Raw genomic sequence first — 26,316 nt, 5'->3', positions numbered from 1 at the left:
ATTAGAGCTTGTGCATACAGACGTATGGGGACCTGCTCAGGTATCATCTCTTGGTGGCTCTCGTTATTATGTTACCTTTATTGATGATGCAACTAGAAAAACTTGGATTTATTGTATTAAGAATAAATCTGATGTAGTTGATACTTTCAAGAAATGGAAAGCTTTGGTTGAGATTGAGACAGGAAAGAAATTGGAGTGTCTTAGATCAGAAAATGGTGGTGAATATTGCAGCAAAGAGTTTGATAGGTACTGTTCAGAGCATGGACTTCGCAAAGAGAAGACAGTTCCAAGAACACCACAAGAAAATGGTGTGTCAGAAAGGATGAACAGAACAATCATGGAGCGTGCAAGGTGCATGAGATTGCATGCAGGATTGCCTTTACAGTTTTGGGCACATGCTGTAGATACTGCTGTTTATCTAATAAACAGAGGGCCTTCAAGTTCCTTGGATGGTGGTGTTCCAGAGGAAGCATAGACGGGTAAAAAGGTAAACTACTCTTTTTTAAAGCCTTTTGGTTGTGAGGCCTTTGTCCATATTGATAAAGAAAATAGAACAAAGCTTGAGGCAAAGTCAAAGAAATGTACCTTTATTGGATATGGTGTTAATGATTTTGGTTATCGCTTATCTTTCTTTGATTATGAAAATCACAAAATCATTAGGAGCAGAGATGTAATATTCAATGAAAAGGTCTTGTATAAGAATCAGTTGCAGGAAAAGAAGAAAGAAAATGAAAACAAGGAATACGCAGTTCTTGATGAAATCACTGAAAAGGTAAAGGTGCCCGAAAATAATAATAATCAACAACAACAACCACCACAACAACAATAGGCACCCCAAACACCTGAAAGTGGTGTTAGAAGATCTACCAGGATAAGTAAACCCCCTTAACGATACTCTCCTTCATTATATTATTTATTGTTGACTGATTCTGGTGAACCCGAATGTTATGAGGAAGCAGTGCAGGTAGAAACCAGGAAGAAGTGGGAGCAAGCCATGAAAGAAGAGATGGACTCCTTAGCACATAACCAGACTTGGGACTTAGTCAGGTTGCCTGCAGTGATGAGCCCCAATTTTGGTACAATTTGGGCTCATTTTGGCCTATTTTGCTTGCTCAAACCATTCATTTTTATTGTTTATGCATACACTTCTTAGTTTATTCATGTTGTTTGTAGGAGAAAGGATAGGCACTTTATCTACGTAGCTAATGCATTGTGATTCCAGGTTTTGGCATTAAAAGGGAGCAAAAGACAACGAAAAGGTGGCAAGGAGACAACGAGTTGGCATTGCTGACGTAAGGAGAGGTTGTCCACGGTCTTGGGGGACATTCCTCGTGATCCTCACCAAGAACTCCGAGCCCCACTCCATCCTCCCTCCAAGCTTAATACACGGCCAGCTGTTCTACAGGAACAGCAGTTCAAAACTGCTCTACAGGAAACAACATTTATGATCATCCTACAGGATCAGCAGTTAAACTATAGATTGAACAGCCGAGCTCCTAGAATCATGGATACTTGTTGGAGCATCATTTTGTATAAGTATAGACGCCTTAGCCTTGGTTAGGTTGTTGAAACTCTCGTGTTACTATTGTAATTTTGGAGCACAGCTCAAGTTTCGTTCTCTTTTGTAAGCCAATTTGGCATGATATCAGATTATGAATAAAGAAGACAGTTTGTGATCTAGTTCTGAGTTTCTTAAGGAGACTATAGCTCTCAGGTTAGGGCCCAACCTGAGAGCCATAGATCCCCTCTGTTGTAGTGTTGTTCCCATTTCATTTCCAGCACTTTGAGCTTTTCATTTGTACATGCAATTCGAATTACAGGTTGTTGAGTTGGTCTTTTTCATGAGTAGATAGGATTTGCTTATGGTGAGTTTGTTTATAGTCGTTTAGTGTAGCAGAGGATAGATAGAGTCCATTGGAGCTCAGACAAAAAGGCTGTTAGGACTCACTGCCATCTTTCTTGAAGATTGGGGTGCAGCCCATAGCTAGCCACCAAAAACACGCATTTCTTCACTTGATGATTGCTGCAATACAGTCACTGTTACGTTAGATGCTTCCTTGTCATCCACTCATGCACTGCACTCCTTTACCACAGCTTCATGCACATTCTCCTTCGCGTTTTTGATTGTTGATCATTGAATTATGAGCACAGGTAGTTAGGTTGATGCACTTTCGGTTTGATAACAGTCATAAGCATTTGTTACATTTACACTTCTCCCTCTCGGCCCATTACCTTCTCCTCCACCTTGATCACACATGCACACACATCTTCTCGACCTTCACTCCGCTCTGCTATCTCTCCAAAGACTTTCACTCCTCGCATAGCTCCATTCTCTAGCCCTCGTTGTTGACCTAGTCCTCCATCTTCCAACCTACTCCCTTCATTCACTCCCTATCCCATTCCTTCACTTCTACATCCATCACCAGCCTCATCCCCACCTTGCACATCTCCCCCTACCATTCCATTACTCCTCCATCACTCCAACCACTCACGGTAGGTCATCCTGTAGCCATTTGTAGACATCCTGTAGAAAACAGAGTATCCTGTAGGATCCTCCACAGCCATCCTGTAGGAGGCCACTCTCTCGGTTGTTGAGCATCTGAATGCGAGGAACCTTTGTGGATGGATGCTAAGGATCCTTAGGGACCTCCCCTAGCCTTCCCAACCTGTCCCACGCTTTCCTTCCTTCTCCATCCCATCTGCACAACCAAACCCTAATTAGCACACAATCACAATCATTCCACACATTTAAAGGGAAAATACAAAAACATGTCTTTCATGATGCAAACAGCTTAGATCCATGCATTTCCACTTATTAGAGGTAACAGCAGCATTGGTAGAAGTTTCCTTCACATTCCTTGAAGTATAGAGGTTAGACTAGTTAAATTAGGGTTTCCTAGGTTTACATGCTTTGATTTGCTTTCAGATCATTTTCGCCAAGTAGAGTACTTTTCTCTGAGTTAGCTTTCGTCCCTCATTGATAAAGCTTCTTCTGTGAGCCTATAGAAGTTGGCTTGAGCCCTAGCGGACTTGTGCCAGCTGACCAAGTGACAGCTGCGACAAGAGCTAGTACTTGTGCATACAGCACCGTCGCTTCCAAGTTTGTACGAACTACCGGGTTGATAAAATGAGAGACAGGAAGCCCCAGGAGTTGTAGCATTATTGCTACAATACTGGAGCTCACCATCTTTTTGGCGCCGTTGCCGGGGAAGCGTCAGAGTATTAGTAATTGTTGCTTTTCTTCTACTTTCGTACTCTTACTTCTGCTTAGTAGTTTATTTCATTTCCCTTCTGCAAAAGTAGCTTAGCATTTCCTGCTTTCATAGCTTAGCATTTCCTGCTTTCATAGATTAGCATTTCCTGCTTTCATAGATTAGTATTTCCTGCTTTCATAGCTTAGCATTTCCTGCTTTCATAGATTAGACTTTCGATTCTGCAAGTGTAGATTAGAATTTCAAATTTTGCAATCAATCTGTTTCATTTTTGCAGGTGCACAGAGAAAAACAAAAGCAATCAAAAAAGAGAATTCTTTTCCATTTCATGCCTCGTAGGAACCGAGATAGATCAGGCAAATTCCTACCAAACACCCCCACCACATCACTTAGTCACCCTTCACTCTTCGGTGGTGACAGTGATTCATAGGAAACTATAGGTGAACATCCCAAGACATACCGAAATCCTATAGAAGAAGAAGAGTTAGAGACCACTCCACCTAAAGCTATGGCTGACAATAGAGAGGATGAGAGGATAGAAGGAGCTTTCCCCATCCGAGAGACCAATGGTGAGATGAAAATGAAAAACATTAGCCCCTCTGCTTTGCCTCACTTCCATGGAATGACCACTGAGGATCCTGATACCTTCCTATTTGAGTTTGCTGTCCTCTGTAGAACCTATGACTATACTGAGGATGAACAAAAGCTAAAACTTTTCCCTTCTACTCTCAAGGATGTAGCACTACGCTGGTTCATGGGTTTGCCTGGGAATAGTATCACCACATGGGCTCAGATGCAGCAAGCCTTCAACACCAAGTATCGGGATTATTGTAGGTCCAAGGAAACAAAGGGGGAAATCTTTCGGATGACCATGGGAAACGATGAATCTTTAGAGGACTATGAGGAAAGGTTCCAACTTAGTTACAAGCGGGCCAGGTGCACACTTGACCCTGAATCCCTTAAGTTGTTTCTGCTCCGAGGAGTACCTGAAGATCTCTTAGATACCCTTCACATGTTAGCTGGGGGGGACATTTACCAACTGCCTTATGAGGACATCAAGACTGTGTTTCGAAATCATTCCAGGGCAGCTAGAAAACGAGGTAGAGGAAACCTCCTCTCCACCGGTGTCCCTTTCTCCAAACATGAGCTTACAAACCAATTAGAAGATCTTAAGAGTGAGGTGAGACATACCATTGCCATGCAGCTGGACACATTCAGGATCCAGTAAAAGAAAGAGGAAGCTGAGAGAGCCTTGGCTGTCTTCTGTCCTAGGTGCACCAGAAGACACCCTAAGAACGAATGTCCATTGCATTCGGTTGAAGTGTGTTTCGTTTGTGAGGAGGACCACCCAACAAATCAGTGTCCAACCTTGCCTGGGTTTAAAGCCATGTACCAAGGAACTGAAGCCCCCACTGAACCTCTCTACTTCATCAACCAAAGGAGGCCTCAAGGATCTAGACCTTATCAGCAGGGGATGCAAGGGGCATCTCAAGCTTATTACAACCCCAACCACTTGACTCCCATGCCTTCCTGGGGTCCCCCTGCTCATCCTTCCTGGTCCATGCCTCCTCCATGGTCTTATCCACCTCAGTACCCTACTCAACCTACTTCTCATCCATATCACTCACATACCCAGTCGCAGCCTCAATGGAGTGCACCTCAGTCGGGGTGGAGGCCTCAATACAACAATCCTCCCGCCATTCTGCCTCCACCTCCAGTTCAGCCACAACCATTACCTCCTGCTCCTCCAAGGCAACCTCAAATGCCTGCTCAACCGAACCCGAACCCCAACAATAGATAGGCTCAGCAGGTATATACTGGGGAGACCTCATGCCCTACCTATGCTGTGGAGATCCAGGTGTCACACGGAATTGGTCAAGGGTGCGGACACGGCTGACCTTCCTAGAAGTCTAAGACATTCTAATGACAAACAAGACAAAATGGAGTGATCTTTCTCTAAATACACCTTTTACAACATGAAAACTACAAGTGTTTAGGCTTACCTTATTCCAAAACGCTGTTGTTGAGGTCCGTTCTTGACGATCCGGATGAGCTCCTCCTTCAAGTCAATTCCTGCAACCACAAACAATCAAACAATTACCAAGCACTTGCATTTCATATAATAAAACATATATTCAACATGCAGACCAAGGAACACATGAAATAACTCATTAACACAAGCTATTGAGAAAAATAAACCAGTTTGTATTAATAACGAAACAAAGAAACTCTTACAACCTGGCCTTGGTGTTGTGCAAGTTCCTCCCAGGGTCCATCAAGGGTTTTCCTCTACTTTGACAAAGCTCACCCTCTTCCAAGTAGAATCAAGTAAAGACAATCTCTCCTCACAAAGGCTCTAATGGAAGACCTAAATCTTGCAGCATTTACCCAAAGAAAATGTATAGCTCCAACCTCTTCTCCCTCTGGCTCAATGTCTTTATTTATAGTGCTGTAAAGAGGTTATTCGGGTCCACTATCAATGGGATCATCCCCCTCTTTGGGTGGGATAGCTCCCTTATTGATGGGATAAGTTCCCCCTTAATAGAGATACATGAACCAACTGGAGGCGCATCCATTTCATCAAACCGACCTCTAGAATGTTCTAGAAGTAACCACAAGTAACTTTTTCAAGATAAAACTCGCGCATTTTGCCTTTTACAGAGGGACGCACCTGTCCCTTAACATACAAAGCGTCCATGGACGCAGATTTTGTGAACATGGTCAGCGTCCCCGCAGGTAAGGCTAGAGAGAACCTGCTACCCCAGAGATAAACATAGTTTTTACAAGACTTTCTCTCTTCTTTGAGTTTGAGATGGATAACAGAGGCATGAGACTTGCCTAAGAGGGTAGCATGACTGTTGATTTGAGCCATACTAACTGTAAGTAGTCAAGGTGACATTTTTTAGTGTAACACCAGGAGATCAATCTTAGATCTGGAAAGACTCTTCCAGATCGCCAACCTCCTCCCCCAGAGGAGGAGGAAGACCATCAGGAAAGTGAACCAAAGCCTATTCCACCCTTTCCTGAGAGACTTACAGCCACCACACAACCCAACCCGGAGGAAGATGAGCTTCTGGGAGAGCTCAAGCAGTTGTGTGTGAAGATACCCCTTCTCCAGGCCATCAAGGATGTGCCAATCTATAACAAGTTGGTTAAGGAGAAGTGTTTCAAACATCCAGGCAGACGGAAGAAAGATGCTTCAACTATCAATGTCATAGGACAACTGTCTGACCTTATGCTATGACAAGTCATCTGCCCAAAGTACTTAGATCCTGGAAGTCCTGTAGTAGATGTCCACATCAATGGCACCATCATACCCCACACCCTGATTGATCTGGGGGCTGCCATTAATGTAATGACCAGGGATACCATGTGCAAGCTCAATCTTCAAGGTTCCTTGAGGAAGACCTCGACAGTACTGCAATTAGCAGATCGCTCCACTGTGACTCCCGAATGAATTGTGGAGGATGTCTTGGTCTCTATTGACTCTTGGGAGTATCCTGCAGACTTCCTGGTTCTGCAACCAAAGGCAAAGCTTACTGGATATCCCCTCATTTTGGGAAGGCCTTGGTTAGCCACTGCAGATGCCTATATCAGTTGTCGTGCCGGAAATATGACCATCAAAAATGGTCCTATGTCCAAGCAACTTGTCCTATACCCTCCTGCCCAACCCTCTTTAGAGCATGACTTACCACTCTGGTTGGAAGAAGGAGAAGAAGACGAGGTGTATTCAGCACCTCTATGTACCATAGAAACCAATAGAAGAAATCCCCCAACCGAGGATGATTTGATCGAGAACTTGATCCAAAACCCACCTACCAGTGCACTACCTTTAGAAAAATTGGTGGAGGATGCCCAAGCCAGCACCTTAGTGGATCTTTGTACAACCAACCATGTCACTCCCAGAGTTAAGAATGTGGAGTTCGGCCCTGAGAGAGCATTGAAAATCAGCTCCTCCCTATCTCCTTCTTAGGAAAAGGAGCTGTGCAACCTGTTGGCCAGCCACTTAGATGCTTTTGCTTGGAGCTATAAGGAGATGAAAGGAGTCCATCCCTCGGTCTGTACTCATCATATATACATCAAAGAGGACTGTAAACCGGTTAGGCAACCACAGAGGAGAATGAATCCAGCCCTTAAAGACATTGTCAAGGAAGAATTGCAAAAACTGTTAGATGCCGGATTCATCTACCCCATCTCAGATAGTGAATGGGTGTCCCCTCTAGTGTTGGTTCCCAAGAAGAATGGGAAGTGGAGGATCTGTGTAGATTACCGGGAGCTGAACAAAGCTACCAAGAAAGACCATTTCCCTCTACCTTTCATAGATCAAGTGTTGGATGGACTGGCAGGAAAGAAGTTCTTCTCTTTCCTGGATGGGTTCAGCGGGTACAATCAAATCCAAATCAGCCCGGAAGACCAAGATAAGACCACCTTCACTTGTCCTTGGGGTACCTTTGCCTACCGAGTCCTTCCCTTTGGGCTATGCAATGCTCCTGCTACTTTTCAGAGAGCTGTCTTGAGCATCTTCTCGGAGTTGGTCCATGATGCAGTGGAAATCTACATGGATGACTTTACCCCTTATGGGGCCAACTTCCAGGAAGCATTGTCCAACTTGGGAAAGGTCCTAACCAAGTGCATCGAGATGAACTTGTCCCTTAGCCCTGAGAAATGTGAATTCCTAATGACTGAAGGGACAGTGTTAGGCCATACCATTTCTTCCCAAGGATTGCAGGTGGATCCTAACAAAATTGCTCTCATCAAGAGGGTTCCACCTCCTCAAAAAGTAAGGGATGTTAGGAGTTTTTTGGGATTAGCGGGATACTACAGGAGATTCATTAAGGACTTCAGCAAGCTCGCCTCGCCATTGTTTGGCTTGTTGGCAAAAGATGTGGAGTTTAAGTGGACTGACGCTTGTCAGAAGAGTTTGAATGAGTTAAAGGAAAAGTTGGTGTCAGCACCAATCTTGAGAGGTCCAAACTGGGCCCTACCTTTCCACATCCACACTGATGCCTCAAACAAAGCCATAGGGGCAGCTTTAGGACAAATTGAGGAAAAACTTCCATATGCCATTTACTTCGTTAGTAAGAACTTTTCCAAAGCTGAGCTGAATTACACTGTAACTGAGAAAGAGTTCTTAGCTGTAGTCCATGCACTAAACAAGTTCCGTCATTACATTACCGGATATCAAACATTTGTACATATGGACCATGCTGCTATTAGATATTTGATGAATAAACCAGATGTGAATGCTTGTATTATTAGATGGTTACTTTTATTGCAGCAGTTTGATCTAACCATTGTTGATAAACCAGGAAGAGAAAATGTTGTTGCTGATTTTTTATCTAGATTGGATTTGTCTGCAGGTGAAGATGAGACGGTGGATGACCAGATGCCTGATGAGCATCTATTTGCTATTTCAGTACTCTCTCCATGGTTTGCTGATATAGCAAACTATCTTGTTTCAGCTCAGTTTCCTCTGCACCTCTCTTCAAAGGAGAAGAGCAAAATCATCAGAAAAAGTGCCTCATTCACTTGGATCGGGGGCAACCTGTTCAAGCTTGGCCCTGATCAGATCTTAAGGCGTTGTGTAAGGGAGGAGGAAGTCTTTGACATTCTCCTCACCTGTCATGATGGGCCTTGTGGAGGACATTTTGCAGCAAAGAGAACTGCCTTCAAGATCCTGCAGGCAGGCTACTATTGGCCCACACTTCATCAAGATGTCAGAAGATATGTCAGCCAGTGTGACCAATGCCCAAGAATGGGGAAACCTACCCAAAGGGATGAGATGCCTCTCCAACCTCAAGTGACTCTTGAGCCATTTGAGAAGTGGGGCATGGACTTTGTGGGTCCAATCAATCCCTCTTCGAGGCAGAGATCCTACATCATTGTGTGTACTGACTACTTGACCAAGTGGGCAGAGACTAAAGCAATCAAAGCAGCAACAGAAGAGAAGGTGGTCGAGTTCTTAAGAGAGAACATTTTCTACAAGTTTGGCTACCCAAGAGAGCTGGTGACCGATCAAGGGAGCCAGTTCACATCCAACTTGGTTGAAGATCTACTAGCTCATCACAAGATCAAGCATAGGACTTCCACCCCCTATCATCCTCAAGCAAATGGGCAGGTGGAAGTCACCAATAGAGCATTAGAAGGGATCTTGACCAAAGTGGTGAGCAGCAGCAGGAAAGACTGGGCAGATCGCCTAGTTGAGGCCACATGGGCTTACAACACCACTTGGAAGACCACCACCGGCTTCACACCTTATGAGCTGGTCTATGGGAAGAAAGCTTTGTTGTCCATTGAGTTTGAGTATAACACTTTGAGGATGGCAGCTCAGCTGGACCTAGATCTCAGCCATGCACAACAAGAAAGGTTATTGCAGCTGAATGGACTGGATGAGCACCGCATGCAGGCCCTCCTTCACTCAGAAGTGGTTCAACTTCAGAGGAAGGTGTGGCATGACCAACATCTCCATGACAAGCAATTTCAGTCGGGAGATTGGGCCTTGTTGTATGACTCCAGATTCAAAGATTTCAAGGGGAAGTTGAGGACCAGATGGCTAGGACCATATGTGGTGGAACAATGCCATGACAACGGATCAGTCCTCATTCGAACCATTGATGAGGAAGCCATTCCCATGCTTGTCAATGGGCACCGATTGAAGATCAACAAAAGACCTCTCTCAAGACAAGAGTTTATCAGCACTATGGAGAAATCTGTTTTGGTCATAGAGAAGGGTTCTGCCTCCACTTTGGGCATACCCTAAAGGATCTAAAACACAAAAAAAAAAAAAAAAAAGAGAGAAAAAAAAGAGAAAAATAAAGATCCTTGGGTGAAAACCTCTCTGAGCCGCCCAAGGCAGGCAGTAGGGGTGAAAACCTCATTGAGGCGCTCCTATTGTCTTTCGAAAAAGAAAAGAGAGAAAAATAAAGATCCTTGGGTGAAAACCTCTCTGAGGCGCCCAAGGCAGGCAGTAGGGGTGAAAACCTCATTGAGGCGCTCCTATTGTCTTTCTAAAAAAAAAAAAAAAAAAAAAAGAAAGAAAAAAGGAAAAAGCAATCAGCACCATAAAAGGTTTGCATGCAGATGTTCTATGGAGGAGAAGAAGCCTCTCCACTCCAAGCCAGGGGCCTTCATCATGCTAGCAAAGGATGTCATCAGCACCTCCTCCAAGAACAGCAATGTTTTTTAAGGTATGTGCAATTATTATCATGCTTTGGATCTTCTACAGGAGGATACAGTTTTTCTACAGGAACAGACAGTCTTCCTACAGGAAGACGCGGATCTTCTACAGGAGAGTGCCAATTTTCTACAGGAAGCTCTGTGTTCTACAGGAAACTTCCTGTAGAAGGTTACGATGGCCGAAATGTGTTTCAAATGAAGATCTAGCGACTGAGGAGTGGATTGAATGCATGCATGCCAATGATGGCACCCTTGAACATTGCCATTATCGTCCTCCACCATCCTCGTCGCCATGCAACCAAGATCCCTGCAGCAGCACAACAAAGTAATCAGTTCTCGTGAGAAAGCATCTGTCAAAGAAAAACTAGGCACCGAGAACCATACCACATCCACGTTGATACATCAGAAGCGTTGGGATCGTGATCGAGAAGCCAGAACCGCCAGCATGCAGCATACACCCGAGGAGAAAGAACGGTGACAAGACCCCTCGTGGGGATCCTGTAACAGTTCAACCTGCTCAAGTGAAGACCGTTCACAGCACCGCCATCTGAGATCAAACATGGGCGCATGAACGCAGAACCATTCACTCCATCGCCAGCATCCTGTAACCACGAGCCTACAGGAATGTGCAGCCACATGCGGCAGGTAGATCCATCGCTCAAAAAACTGGAAATCATGTGCAGCCGCGCGCAGGTAAGTGTTCTAATCCTTCTCTCCATCAAACTGCATGATTATTACTTCGATTTTTTTTGCATGGCATAAAGGTGAATGGTTGAGCGGCCTAAAGGCCAGTGATTGGCCACGTCGGTTAGTAAAGGGATAGTCAGAGGACGAGGTGGCAGCCATGACGAAAGAAACACGCAGCAAGCACGTGAAGATCAGTCTCGTCAACCGAGAAGTGAAGTTTAACCGAAAAGGGCGGCAGCAGATCTGTGGGAATGAATGCGGCAACAAACGAATGTGCAGGCGGATGATGGGTGTCGTCACCCAACGGTCCGGCGGGGACAGCTCACCCCCGCGCCACGAGCTGCGCCGATTCAAAATCTAATCGGCTCGATTAAGCGTGTATCTCCATCAACCTCACTTCGAAACTCGAGTCGATCCTCTGCTTACCTCTGCATGTTGATACGCCGAGCTCTCGGCTACCTGAACGCTGGTAAAGCACCTCTCGACCACCAGCCAACTAAAGCTCTTCCCGAAGCCTGCGCACTGCTCCTACAGGAACAGTTTCTACAGGAACGCCGTCCTACAGGAAGCAGTTTCTACAGGAACGCGGCTCTACAGGAAGGTGAAGTCTTCACGTAAAAAAAGGTGGCAGAAAAGAGGTAACCCTGCAACTCCTTCCGCAATTATTTTCCAAAGGTGGCAAAGTCATTTTTTCACCAGCTGGTCATAAAAAAATTGGATTGTCGTGCCTATACTATCGCTCCTACAGGATAGCTGTATAATCAACTGTGGTCTGAAAATTCATTGCATGTTCTGTCTTTAAGACCGAATTTCTTGTGTATCCACCACCTCTGGTATAAACCACTGTGTTCATCATGCCTGGCGGGTTTATCAGGCGAGAGCCCACTAATTCAAATGCATTAAGGAGAAACCCGGCAGTGGTTGAGCTCTTCACTAGAGCGCAATGGATGCCTTTCTGTGATAAACTACAGGGCTACGATGATGAAGTAGCCGAGGAATTTTTGCAGGCTTTGCAGCCTAAATCACAGACATTGGCCACGATAACCTTCAGAGGTCTCAGCCTCGAACTCACCCCAGAGCATATCAGTCGGATTACAGAGCTGCCCATGGGTCTGTCGTGGGACAAAGAAGAGCGGAAGATGAGCCAGCAAGCAAAGAAGGAGTTCTTCCCACCGGAAGAGTCATTGACCGAAGACAAAAATGGAGTCAAAAGGGCAAGCCTGTTGCCGCCATGGAACGAAGTCAGTTTACAAATTATGAAATATATCACCTGTGAGGGTCGATATAGCATTGTATATGCGTATCACTTCAGGCTGCTTAACGAACTAAGACACCAGATTGACCTCCCTGCAGCACAGAGGTTGAGCATTCCTTACTTTCTACTACAGTCCTTAATGGAGTGTTCCACCAAGCTCAAGGACGGAATTCCGGACCAGATAGCCCACCATGGGCTAGTCAAGCTCCTCGTGGAGGATGCTCTCCGCTCATATAAAGTCCCCCTCGCTTGGGAATCATTTAGGAACTTATCCAGAACGGGGAACATAAAAATGTTGCTTGAAGAAGCGGAATCCTCTAACGGAGAAGAAGAAGAGCCAGCAGCCGGGAGTAAGAAAGGAAAAAGCCAAAAAGTTCCGACTCCAGCACAGAAAAAGGAACGAAAGAAGAAGGAAGAGGGAAAAGATGACAAAGTCAAAGAGGACACCCCCATCCTATCAGCAAGGGAACAGAGGTTGAAAAGCAGGGCAATCAAAGCTGAGGTGGCCCCTGCCAGCCCAAGCACCTTGTTAGCTTCTGCAGTCAAAGCCAAACGCAAAAGCCACGAAACAAGGCAAGAGAAGGTGGTGAGAGTTGCATCTGCAGGAACGCAATCACAGGCTTCTACAGGAAGCCCGAAAACGCAAACTCAGGCCTCTACAGGAAACCCGAAAACAAGGACAAAGGTTTCTACAAGAAGCCCGAAGATCAGTAAGGAGCAGGCTTCTACAGGAAGCCCAAGAGCAACGACCAAGGCTTCTATAGGAAGCCCGAAAATTGTTGGAAAACAGGCTTCTACAGGAGGCCCAAAGACGGAGACAAAGGCTTCTACAGGAAGCCCGACAGTACAACCACAGGCTTCTATAGGAAGCCCGAAGACAGAGACAGGGGCTCCTACAAGAATCACAAGGCTGGAAAGAGGGGTTTCTACAAGAGGCCCGAAGGTCATTGCGAAACAGCCTCCTGTAGAGAGCCCGAAGACAAAGAAAGAATCTTCTACAGGAGGCCCGGAAGCGGGCAAAGCAGGGTCTTCCACAGGAAGCCTGGAATCAAAAAAGGAGGGACCCTCTACAAGGAGCTCCAAGGGAGCAAAACACAAGAAAGAGAAGGCTGACATCCTCGATAAGGAGGCAGCAGCGGCACTGGCTGCCCTCAGCACACCTCCAAAACCGAAAGAGAAAAGGGAGAGGGAGACCCCTCTGCCACCTGAAGCCAGGAGAAGCAAGAGGATGTCCCCGAGCAAGCCACAGCCTTCACCCAGCGGCCATACCACTTCAGGGGACGTACCTACTTCACCCAGTGCAAGAACCCCCTCTAAACCATCATCTACCCCCGAAAAGGGGAGCCCAAAAATAACTTCCTGGACACGAAATATAGGCCAGTCGCCTTCTGAAGCCCGACTCAAAGAAATAGGAAAAGGGAAGGAAGCATCACCCTCATCACCATCAGGGGCAGAAAAGGCAGGGCCATCAAAAGCAGAAAAGAAACAGCCTGTTCCGGTCCCGAGTCCTCGGCCAAGGACGAGGAGCAGGGGCAAGGTTGCTCAAGGATGAGCAAATGGTTCAGCTGGGGGGTGATGATGAGCCCCAATTTTGGTACAATTTGGGCTCATTTTGGCCTATTTTGCTTGCTCAAACCATTCATTTTTATTGTTTATGCATACACTTCTTAGTTTATTCATGTTGTTTGTAGGAGAAAGGATAGGCACTTTATCTACGTAGCTAATGCATTGTGATTCCAGGTTTTGGCATTAAAAGGGAGCAAAAGACAACGAAAAGGTGGCAAGGAGACAACGAGTTGGCATTGCTGACGTAAGGAGAGGTTGTCCATGGTATTGGGGGACATTCCTCGTGATCCTCACCAAGAACTCCGAGCCCCACTCCATCCTCCCTCCGAGCTTAATACACGGCCAGCTGTTCTACAGGAACAGCAGTTCAAAACTGCTCTACAGGAAACAACATTTATGATCATCCTACAGGATCAGCAGTTAAACTATAGATTGAACAGCCGAGCTCCTAGAATCATGGATACTTGTTGGATCATCGTTTTGTATAAGTATAGAGGCCTTAGCCTTGGTTAGGTTGTTGAAACTCTCGTGTTACTATTGTAATTTTGGAGCACAGCTCAAGTTTCGTTCTCTTTTGTAAGCCAATTTGGCATGATATCAGATTATGAATAAAGAAGACAGTTTGTGATCTAGTTCTGAGTTTCTTAAGGAGACTATAGCTCTCAGGTTAGGGCCCAACCTGAGAGCCATAGATCCCCTCTGCTGTAGTGTTGTTCCCATTTCATTTCCAGCACTTTGAGCTTTTCATTTGTACATGCAATTCGAATTACAGGTTGTTGAGTTGGTCTTTTTCATGAGTAGATAGGATTTGCTTATGGTGAGTTTGTTTACAGTCGTTTAGTGTAGCAGAGGATAGATAGAGTCCATTGGAGCTCCAACAAAAAGGTTGTTAGGACTCACTGCCATCTTTCTTGAAGATTGGGGTGCAACCCATAGCTAGCCACCAAAAACACGCATTTCTTCACTTGATGATTGCTGCAATACAGTCACTGTTACGTTAGATGCTTCCTTGTCATCCACTCATGCACTGCACTCCTTTACCACAGCTTCATGCACATTCTCCTTCGCGTTTTTGATTGTTGATCATTGAATTATGAGCACAGGTAGTTAGGTTGATGCACTTTCGGTTTGATAACAGTCATAAGCATTTGTTACATTTACACTTCTCCCTCTCGGCCCATTACCTTCTCCTCCACCTTGATCACACATGCACACACATCTTCTCGACCTTCACTCCGCTCTGCTATCTCTCCAAAGACTTTCACTCCTCGCATAGCTCCATTCTCTAGCCCTCGTTGTTGACCTAGTCCTCCATCTTCCAACCTACTCCCTTCATTCACTCCCTATCCCATTCCTTCACTTCTACATCCATCACCAGCCTCATCCCCACCTTGCACATCTCCCCCTACCATTCCATTACTCCTCCATCACTCCAACCACTCACGGTAGGTCATCCTATAGCCATTTGTAGACATCCTGTAGAAAACAGAGTATCCTGTAGGATCCTCCACAGCCATCCTGTAGGAGGCCACTCTCTCAGTTGCTGAGCATCTGAATGCGAGGAACCTCTGTGGATGGATGCTAAGGATCCTTAGGGACCTCCCCTAGCCTTCCCAACCTGTCCCACGCTTTCCTTCCTTCTCCATCCCATCTGCACAACCAAACCCTAACTAGCACACAATCACAATCATTCCACACATTTAAAGGGAAAATACAAAAACATGTCTTTCATGATGCAAACAGCTTAGATCCATGCATTTCCACTTATTAGAGGTAACAACAGCATTGGTATAAGTTTCCTTCACATTCCTTGCAGTATAGAGGTTAGACTAGTTAAATTAGGGTTTCCTAGGTTTACATGCTTTGATTTGCTTTCAGATCATTTTCGCCAAGTAGAGTAGTTTTCTCTGAGTTAGCTTTCGTCCATCATTGATAAAGCTTCTTCTGTGAGCCTATAGAAGTTGGCTTGAGCCCTAGCGGACTTGTGCCAGCTGACCAAGTGACAACTGCGACAAGAGCTAGTACTTGTGCATACAGCACCGTCGCTTCCAAGTTTGTACGAACTACCGGGTTGATAAAATGAGAGACAGGAAGCCCCAGGAGTTGTAGCATTATTGCTACAATACTGGAGCTCACCATGCAGGTAAAACATCATTGCAGAATAAATGGGTTTACAGGCTGAAGGAAGAAGATGGAGGAAAACAGAGGTATAAAGCTAGACTTGTGGTGAAGGGGTTTGCACAGAAGAAAGGTATTGATTTTGATGAAATATTTTCTCCTGTTGTTAAAATGACTTCAATTAGAACTATTTTAAGTCTTGTAGCAGCTGAGGATTTGCATCTTGAGCAGTTAAATGTAAAGGCGGCCTTTCTCCATGGGGATTTGGAGGAAGAGATATATATGCAGCAGCCACAAGGATATGAGGTGAAAGGGAAGGAGAAACTAGTGTGCAGGTTGAAGAAGAGCTTGTATGGCTTAAAACAAGCTCCAAGGCAGTGGTATCTAAAATTTGACAAGTTTATGTCTGAACAAGGTTATACTAGATGTCACTCTGATCATTGTGTTTATTTGAAAAAGCAAAATGATGGCAGTTATATTATATTGTTATTGTATGTAGATGACATGCTTGTTGCAGGATCTAACATGTAGGAAATAAATGTGCTCAAAAGAAAATTGGCAAATTCATTTGCAATGAAGGATTTGGGAGCTGCAAAAAAAAATCCTTGGTATGAGAATAACTAGAGACAGGAAAAATCGTAAATTAACATTGTCTCAGAATGAGTACATACAAAAGGTGTTGAAAAGATTTAACATGCACAATGCAAAACCAGTTAGTACACCTTTTGCTAGCCATTTCAAACTTAGCAAGGAAATGTGCCCAAAGACCCAAGAAGACATGGATTATATGTCTAAAGTTCCATATGCATCAGCAGTTGGAAGCTTAATGTATGCAATGGTCTGCACAAGGTCTGATATTGCACATGTAGTGGGAGTTGTAAGCAGGTACATGAACAATCCAGGAAAGGAACATTAGATGGCAGTGAAATGGATTCTGAGATATTTGAAAGGTACCACAAATCAAGCATTATGCTTTGGTGGTTCAAACATCTCCCTACAAGGATATGCTGATGCAGATATGGCAGGTGACAGAGATAACAGGAGGAGCACTACAGGATATGTATTTACTGTTGGAGGAACAACTGTCCGTTGGGTTTCAAAAATCCAAAGTGTTGTTGCACTTTCAACAACAGAAGCAGAGTATGTTGCTGCTACAGAGGCTAGTAAAGAAATGATTTGGTTACAAAGGTTTATGGGTGAGTTGGGTAAGAAGCATGATATGGGAACGTTATACAGTGATAGCCAAAGTGTCATTCATCTTGCAAAGAACTCAGCATTTCATTCCAGGACTAAACACATATAGCTCAAGTATCATTTCATACGATCAATGTTGGAAGATGGAGAGTTGAAGCTAGAAAAGATACACACTAGCCAGAATCCTGCACATATGCTAACAAAAGTTGTAACCAGGGAGAAACTGAGAACATGCTCAGTTTCAATTGGTCTTCAAGGATGACGATGAAGATGAGAAACAACCAGGTCCAAAGAGGAGCCATTGTCCAACAAATGAAGCAACGGTGGAGTTGCTACAATCATTCTCCAAGTGGGAGATTGTTGTGTGTGGAGCATGATTGTTCAGAGGTCTTTGTTTCAGCCAGATGTTTTGTACACCCCTCCACGTGGCGGGGTGCAGGGGGGACTTGTCCCCCCCGTGGGGTTCCATCCCCTCTGGATGGGGGGTCCGGGGGCCGGGGGCAGCGCCCCCGAAGCCAAAAATAAATGTAAAATTGCCTTGTAAAAGTATAGTAATTTCTAGTCAATCTGGGCCGTTCATTAGGCGGATGATCTGACGGTAGAACTTATGTTTGTTTAGGGTTTTTTGCCCTAGAAGGCAACCCCTCTCTTTGTATGAGGGTATTGTATTTGAGGATGTGTGATAGATGTGTATTCAGTGTGTGAGCGAGAAACAGAGGTGAGACTGTGAGAGAAAACAAAGGATATTACAACGGATTTGTTGTAGGTTGTGTCTCTTCATTTTGCTGGATAATAGAAAGGAAGAACTGGTTGTTCGGGGTGGACGTAGCCCAAACTGGGTGAACCACGTATATCTGTGTCTCTCTTGTTTTGTGCGTTTCTGTGTTTATATTTCTGCAATATTTTATGTGTTCCATTGCTCCGTAATATATAATTTTCTAACATCTTGAAGTAGTAATCTTGGAGGATTCTAAGTCATTTTTCGAGATTATCATGGCTCCTAGCTAGAATAATGATATAACGTGCACAAAGGAGAAGAGTAATGACCATAGCAGTGAGCCTGAGTCCATCACATACTACAAATTCCAAACAATCTTCTAGCTTCACTGAAAAGACTGGGGGATAAGGGAAAACCTCATTTAACCCCAATAATGAATTTAATTTATTGTGACCAACCCTCAGTGCTCCTAATCTTAACAATAACATTCGCATACAACATAGTCACAACAACCCTCAACCTGAGAGGAAACAATATCTCTTCTAGCCTCTTCCATAGCTTATCCCGAGGAATAATGTCGAATGTTTTTCTAAATTCAACAAAATAATAGAAGATATCAATTTTATTATTGCGAAATTTCTCTAGAATGATTCTAAGAGTAATAAGATGGTTTATAGTTGAGAAATGTATTCTAAATCCAACTTTCCCTTTAGCTCTTCTACCATGGATTTCAATCCACAATCTAATATTATTTTACAAAATGAGACCATACAACTTGGCTAAAATGTAGCTAATCATAATGGTCTTGTAGTTTGAGGGTATGATTTTATATCCATGAATTTTAAATATAGGAACAACAATGATTTATGTCTAGGGCTTTGAGAAGCCTTGTTTCACTGCCAAATTGAGGAGCTTATGTATATGGGGGATGAGGAAAAATCTTCCCATTTTCAAATTTCCATCTTGGTAGCCTCCAATATCCCTATCTTTCCCATTAGCAAGTTTCTTAGTCTTGAACTCAACATCTTCCAATGAAAATATATCCTCCTATACAAGAGTGTTCAAGATGGTGCACATGGCATTAGGGGAATCATAAAGATTCTTAAGATAGATATCCCAATTCTTTAAAGGGATCAAATTATTTTATTTCATTTTATGGACAAGAATGTTCCTCCAAAACCTTTTGGGCTCAACTTTAGAAAGGTAAAGAGGATGATATTGCTTCCTATCTATATATGATTTTTTCTTCCCTTTGATAAGAACTTTGTATGTATTTATTTTTTTAAGTGTTACGGTTTCATTAAGGGCACCTCTAATCACTTTCCTAGCAAATATTTAATCATTATCATACCAAAGATTGGAAGTTCTATTATTCTTTTTATACGACACCTCGATAGAAAACTTGTTAATGATAGTGGAAAGGAATGTTGTAAAATTGTGGTAGATGTGATTAATGTTATCATTATACATTAAGAAATCTAAATTCCTATTTAAATTCTTTAGGAAGAGATCCATTTTACTTATGTCAAAATGAATGTGTCTTTGACTCTCACAATTCTCTTACATGCGGTTGGTATGTATGTCAAGGTTTAGAGTTAAGGGTAGAGACCTTTGGTCAAAATCAGCTTGTAGACGTTTAGGAGGTCAAAATTAATAATATGGTTGAGAAAATGGATATCAGATATCACATAATGCACAACATTACAATCAATCCTATGAATATAGGTCACATGGATAGAGATTGACCACTTATTAATTGCATTACAAATTAGTCTTGGGAACTAAAGATCTTGATTAGCTGAGTACCAATTAAATTCTTACTTATTTCTTTTGTATTATCTAAGTCAAATTCGTCATCTAGCTAGAGGGATTAGGGTGAAAGTTATTACTTAGGAGAGTGGTTTAAATTCTTAGTTATGTATTTTGTACTATCTAAGTCAAATTCGTCATCTAGCTAGAGGGATTAGGGTGAATGATCCAGGAGGATCTTGCCAAATCAATTGCACAAGTCATCATCAGTGTTCAGTGTCGTCGTCAATTCAGTTTGGTGTCGTCAGCTTCAACAGTGTTGGTTATGGATCAGGTTGTTAAGGTAATATGGTCTTTCATGTTTTAAATTGAGATGGTTTAGCACCTGGTTGTCGACATGAGTTCGTCGTCAGTTTTGCCAGGATTTGGTCGACGACATGTGTTTCTTGTTTGCCTCGTAGCATTTAGGTTTTGTCATCCACTCGTAGTTTGATCATCGACATGGGTGTGTTGTCCATTGCAGAGGTTCAATATGTCGTCAGGGTTGTCGTCACAAAGGTAGCTAGTGTCGACGATGTGTATATGGTTTTATGTCACATTGTGACAATATTTTGTACACGGGTTTTTTGAAAACAAAATGTAATCCTAAACCTAAACCTAAGTTTGCAACCCTAACCAACTACATTACAATGATAAGTATTACAAGCTATACATAAACCTAATCCTAACCTAAGCCCTAACCCATACCTATCGCATTACCAAAACTATATGTTAAACAACATAAAGCCTAACCTAATACACTCTTGGCCTATGTTAAATGTTTAAAACAACATACAAAACATCATAAAACCTTTATATATACCCTAACCACCAGTTGACCACACGGAGTTCTCACCACAGCGAAGGCCATCATGTGAATAGGTATGTAAAGACTGTTGGGTTAGCATTAAGCTGCCAGCACCCAACTGTGCAAGGTCCTAACTACGGAGTCTGCATGTGAAAGAGGATAGGGTTAGCGAAGTCAACAGTCAAGAGTTTAGCTGCAGCAGGAACCATCAGCAATACTGTTTGCATGTGACCAGAGACAGGGTTAGCTAGAGGTTTAACCACAATAGGAACCGTCGGCGAGTTAACCGCAGGTTTGGTCACCGCTCACATGAGCTGTCCAGCCTCCTTCCGGTTAAGCTGACCACAAATGGATAAGAATTTAATACAATGTATTTTTGGGTTCGTTGATAAGTTTTATTAAAACAACTAATGTGATGACCATACCAACCTACCTTAGGTGTTAATTGCCAACTAGACCGTGGCTCTAAAACTCATCCTAAGGCAACCAATTCATCTGCAATTCAGCCAAAGAGGTTTTGATGTACCTGCAAGCCTTTAAAAGGTGGTTTTTCTTCATTGATCAGGAGGAGAGTAGTTTTGGTTTCTGTATGCAGATTCTGGAGGTCATAGGCAGTTTTGTTTTTAGTATAACAAGAGCATCCGAAGTCAGAATCGGGAACCGTGACAGGTGTTAGAAAGATGGTTCAGAGAACTTCCTTTTGATAGTGATCATAAGTACCTACATGCATATTTAGTCTAATCAAATTTCTATGTAATCGACCTCTTCCGTTTCAATCCTAATAAAGTGGTCGCCCATCTTGAAAACGGACCCGAAGACATAGTCCATCACGGACAAACTCTGTAATAAACTTTGATTTCTGGTATCGCTGTGATTTTACCATTTTTGCTTCTATTATGCATCTTTCTTATGTTTAATTAGTTGTTGTAAAGTCTCCTTCTCAAGCAGTTTTCCTCGATTTCCGCACTTTCAGCTAACATTCAATTCATTAATGGCTATTTAATTCTACATTAGTTTTAATAAATGATCATTTTAGATCATATAATTTGGTATAAGAACATGTTGCATTTGTAGAATTTTCCATTGAATGTTAACTAGGTTAAAGTCACAACGAAGAGAAGGAATCCTTGAGTAGATTGATCCAGATATTGGAAAATGACGAGTCGTCCATAAGTCAACCATTTCACGATCTAATGCAAGTGAAAAAACTGAAACTAAGATGAGTGATGAACAGTTTCAGCAAGCATTCTTAACTATGCAATAGATGTTAGGAGAACTGTATGAAGACAAGAAGGCGAGAGATGCAGCCTCTTCTTCAAAGACATCGAAGAAGGACAAAAGTAAAGGCAAGGCTGATAAACCACCTTCACCTCCATCATCATCATCTTCTTCTTCTTACAGTGTAGAATCAGAAACAGATAAGAAACTTAAGAAAACATCTCTTTTGAAGCTTGATGTAAAATTTGAGTTACCTATATATGATGGCGAAATAAATCCTGAAAAGTTAGATAACTGGATTAAGCAGTTAGAAGTGTATTGTCGCATTTAGAACATTTTTGATGATAAAACGAAAATTCAGTTAGATACACTTAGAATGGGGGGAACGGCTTTAATCTGGTGGGAAAGTAAAACTCAGATAGATGTAAAGCATAACGGGAAAGTCATCTCTTCATGGTCTAATTTTTTAAAAGCTCTTAGGAAATAGTTCTATCCTTTAGGATAAATGCAGTAGGTTGTTATTGATTGGAAGCATCTGAGGCAAGGTAAAGGGCAGAGTGTTTAGGAGTTTACTCAGGAGTTCAGAAAGAATGCATTGGCACTTGGTATTTCATTGGATACACGTGAAACTTTGCCAAAATACATTAGCAGTTTACATTCATATTTGCAGCATACGTTATTGATGTTTAATATTGATGATTTTGATGAAGTGTGTGTTAAGGCCATACATATTGAATCAGGTGGCATACCATTCAAGTTTTCATCGCAGTCATCCAAAGTGTTGGAAATCAAAGATTCCAGTGACAGTAAGGGGAAGAACATTTCGAAGAGAAAGAAATCAACGATCGTTTAGAAGGAGAGACCTACTTGTTCTCATTGCCAGAGAATTGGTCATGATGAAAACAATGTAAACTTTGAAACGGGAACTGTAAACTCAAAACGAGAACTCTAGCAAAAAAACCCCTTAAAAACATCAAAAACAGTGCTAAAAATGAAAAGTGTTGATGCTAGAATAACACCTTTTTTCTAGGGTAAATTCTAAACATATTTTAAAAATGGTAGTGAAAACCAATTTTTTGTGCAAAAATTGTCCAAAAAAAACCCTCAAAACAAAAAGTGTTAACGTTGGGATAACACTTTTTTTTCCCCTTTTCTTCAAGGGTAATATTTCAACATTTCGAAATAATAGCGTAAAATATTTTATCATGACCCTGAAAAAAGTTAAAATTTCAAACAAATAATGAAGACATAAAATAAAAAAAAAAAAAAAAAAATTAAAACAATGAAAAAACACAAAACAAAAAAAATTTAAAAATTAACAAATCATAAAGTAAAGCATATACTAAAAATAGAACATTAAAAAAAAAATCAATAATAAAAATGTAAAAAAAAAAAAGATTAAATTAAAAAACTAAAAAAAACTTAAAAATTATAAACAAATAAATAGTAAAAAAAACATATTTAAAAAAAAATTGAAAAAAATAAAAAAATAAAATCTTGTAAACAATAAAAAACAATTGTCAAAAGAAAAAAAAAGAAAATATCTATATATGGAAAAGAAAAAAAATTAAAACAAACTATAAAATTTAAGTAAAAATAGAAAAATTTAACAAACATTATCAAAAAACTAAAAAAAAAAAAAAAAAATTAAAAACAAACTAAATTTAATAAAAAATTAGAAAATTAACAAAAAAAAATAAAAAATAAAAACTACTAAAATTAAGATTAAAATGTTAATTACTTATTTATATATATATATATATATATAAAATAAAAATTAATATCTCATATATATATATTTTATTTTTTGTCATATATATATATATATATATATATATATATATATATATAAAAGTAAATAAAAATAGAAAAATATATATATATATATAAGTAAATAAAAATAGAAAAAAAAATACTAAGGAAAAAAATAAAAATAAAAAACAAACTAGACTAAAAAAGGAAAAAATAGAAAATTAACAAAAATAAAAATAAAAAACTAGTAAAATTAACATTTAAAAAAAAAAAAAAAAACTAATTTTTTTTTTTTTAAATTTAAAAATAAATGTGTTTACAAATTTAAAGAAAAAAACCAAAAAATTAAAAGAAATTTAAAATTTTTAAAGAAAGATGAATTTTTGTATTTGAAAAATGAAAAACAAAATTGATTAAGCAAGTTTTTTAAAATGAATATTATTATTATTATTATTATTATTATTTAAAACAATTTTTTTTTTGAGTTTTTTTATTTATTAAAAAAATTTATAAAAAAAAAATATTTTCCCCCTCCGCCCGGGCTAGCACCACCGCGGGCGACCTGGAGGGCGGAGGGGCGATTCCGGGAATCGCCCCTCTGCCCTCCGAGCCGCCCGCGGTGACGTTGGCCCGGGCAGGGGTCCTGTCTGCAGGACCTCCGCTTGGGCCACCGCCACTGCGGGCAGCAGGGAGGGGGAAATTTTTTTTTTTTTTTTTTTTAAAACTTAAAAAAAATTGTTTTAAATAAAAAAAAAACTCACTTAAAAATAAATTAACACTTTTTAATAATTATTTTTTTTTAAATAATAAAAAAAAACAAAATGGTTTAACCATTATTTAAAATTTTTTTAATATATATTTTTCTAAATAAAAAAAACAATCTGTATAAAAAAATTTAAATTTTTTTTGTTTTTTTTTTTAAATAAAAAAGGTTAGTTAAAAAAATTTAAATTTTTTTAATTTTTTTTGGGTGTTTTTATATATTTTGCTTTTTATTTTTTAAATTGAAAAATACTTGATTCTTTAAGAATTTAATTTTTAATTTTAAATACATGTTTTTTAATTTTTTTTGTTTTTTTTTTAAGACATATTTTTTTTGGTTTTTTTTTTTTTTTTTTTAATTTCAATCTATTTTTGTTTTTTTAGTTTTTTCTAAATGTTTTTAATGTTAATTTTACTAGTTTTTATTTTTATTTTTGTTAATTTTTTATTTTTATTTTTAATCTAGTTTGTTTTCATTTATTTATTTTTTTTTTCTTGTTTTTGTTAATGTTTTTTTTTTAATTTTTCTATTTTGATTTACTTATATATATATATATATATATATATATATATATATATATATATATTAAATTATGTTTTTTTTTTCAATTTCTTTTATGGTTTATGAGATAATTTTTTTTGTTAACATCTTTTTTTGGTCTTTTTTTTATGTATATTTTTATATGAGTTTCTTGAAGTAATCGACATTTAAAAAAATAAAAATAAAACAACTTAAAAATTCGTTAAGTAATTATAATTAAAAAAAAAAGGTTTGCTGTATAACACGTTGCATTAACATGTTTCAAAATCAGCATAAAAATCACTAACATTTAAAAAAAAAATATTTATATTGGGTCATGTTTTTACTACCTCTACGAAATAGGTAATTGTATCGGTTATTTAAAGTGCCAAGAACTATGTTCTAAAAAAAAATGTGTGTTCTGCCTCGCCCTTTTTCAAAATCGGGTCAATTTTTTGCTATCTCTATGAAATGGGTAACAATATCAGTTCCCGTTTCAAAGTTTACATTGTTTGAATCTATGTGTTGGAAACTTCCTCCAAAACTTAAGCCCAAAAATTTCCTGAAGGAGAAGGATGAAAAGAAGGCAATTGCAGTAGTCCAACAAAATCTAGGTTCAGATTTAGGTGACGAAAGGAGGATTACCACTATGGTTACGATAGGTAAAACTTTTGACACTGGTTCAAGTTCGAAAACTATTGCATCTTCATCAAACACAAATTCTTCAGATGAGGATAAAAGAGTTGAATTGTTTAACATAAGGATAACTTCGAAGCATACAAAGATAGATACAATGTTTGACAGTGGATCACAGGCGAATTTAATCTCTGAATATTTAGCTAAAATTTTGGGTTTGGAAACACAGAGTCATCCAAGACCTTACCCATTAGGACGGCTAAATAAATCAACTCAAATAAAAGTCACCAAAAAGTGTCGATTAAGATTTTACATAATAGCTAATTATATTGATGAAGTGGAATTAGATGTGGTTCTAGTAGACATATGTGGAGTTGTCTTAAGAAGTCCTTATCTTTATGATGTTGATGCAGTATTTTATAGGAGAGAAAATAAATATCACCTTAAGAAAGATGGGGTTGAATTTATTGGCAGGGCACATAAAAGTAAAAAACATTTGAATTTAGTTAATGCTAATCTGATGAAGCGATTAATAAGTTCAAATCAAAGATTGGTAATCATGTGTATAAAGGAGAAACATAACAATCAACATGATGCTTCTTTAAGTTATGAGACTCGACTTAAATATGGTTTGATTAAAGAGATAGAAACTATTCCAGTTCTATGTAAAACCAAACATCTTAATCATAAGCAAGGAATGCAACATGAATTACAGTTTGTGCCTAAAAATCCTCTCCCTAATGTCAGAATGAATCAATTAGTCCAAGTTTGGAAATTAACAGTGACAGGGATACAGGTCAATATTGGGAAAAATCAGTGTTCAATTTCTGTTGTATTGCGTTGCCATTTCATGTTTCAAACAGTTTGGAAACCTCTTTTCAAGTGGAGAGGAAACCTCTTTGTTTG

General features: G+C 40.2%; 1 pseudogene; it reads left to right on the top strand.

Annotated features, from left to right (window-relative positions):
• Nucleotides 1–26,316, top strand: part of LOC149225466 (cytochrome P450 77A1-like) — a 47,877-nt pseudogene that overhangs the window by 11,816 nt on the left and 9,745 nt on the right.

The sequence above is a fragment of the Pinus tabuliformis genome, chromosome J (assembly GCF_031772625.1).
Source record: "Pinus tabuliformis cultivar Carrire ecotype Pingquan chromosome J, CPIR1, whole genome shotgun sequence".
NCBI classification, from domain to species: Eukaryota; Viridiplantae; Streptophyta; class Pinopsida; order Pinales; family Pinaceae; genus Pinus; species Pinus tabuliformis.
This window is presented reverse-complemented; position numbering and strand designations above follow the sequence as displayed.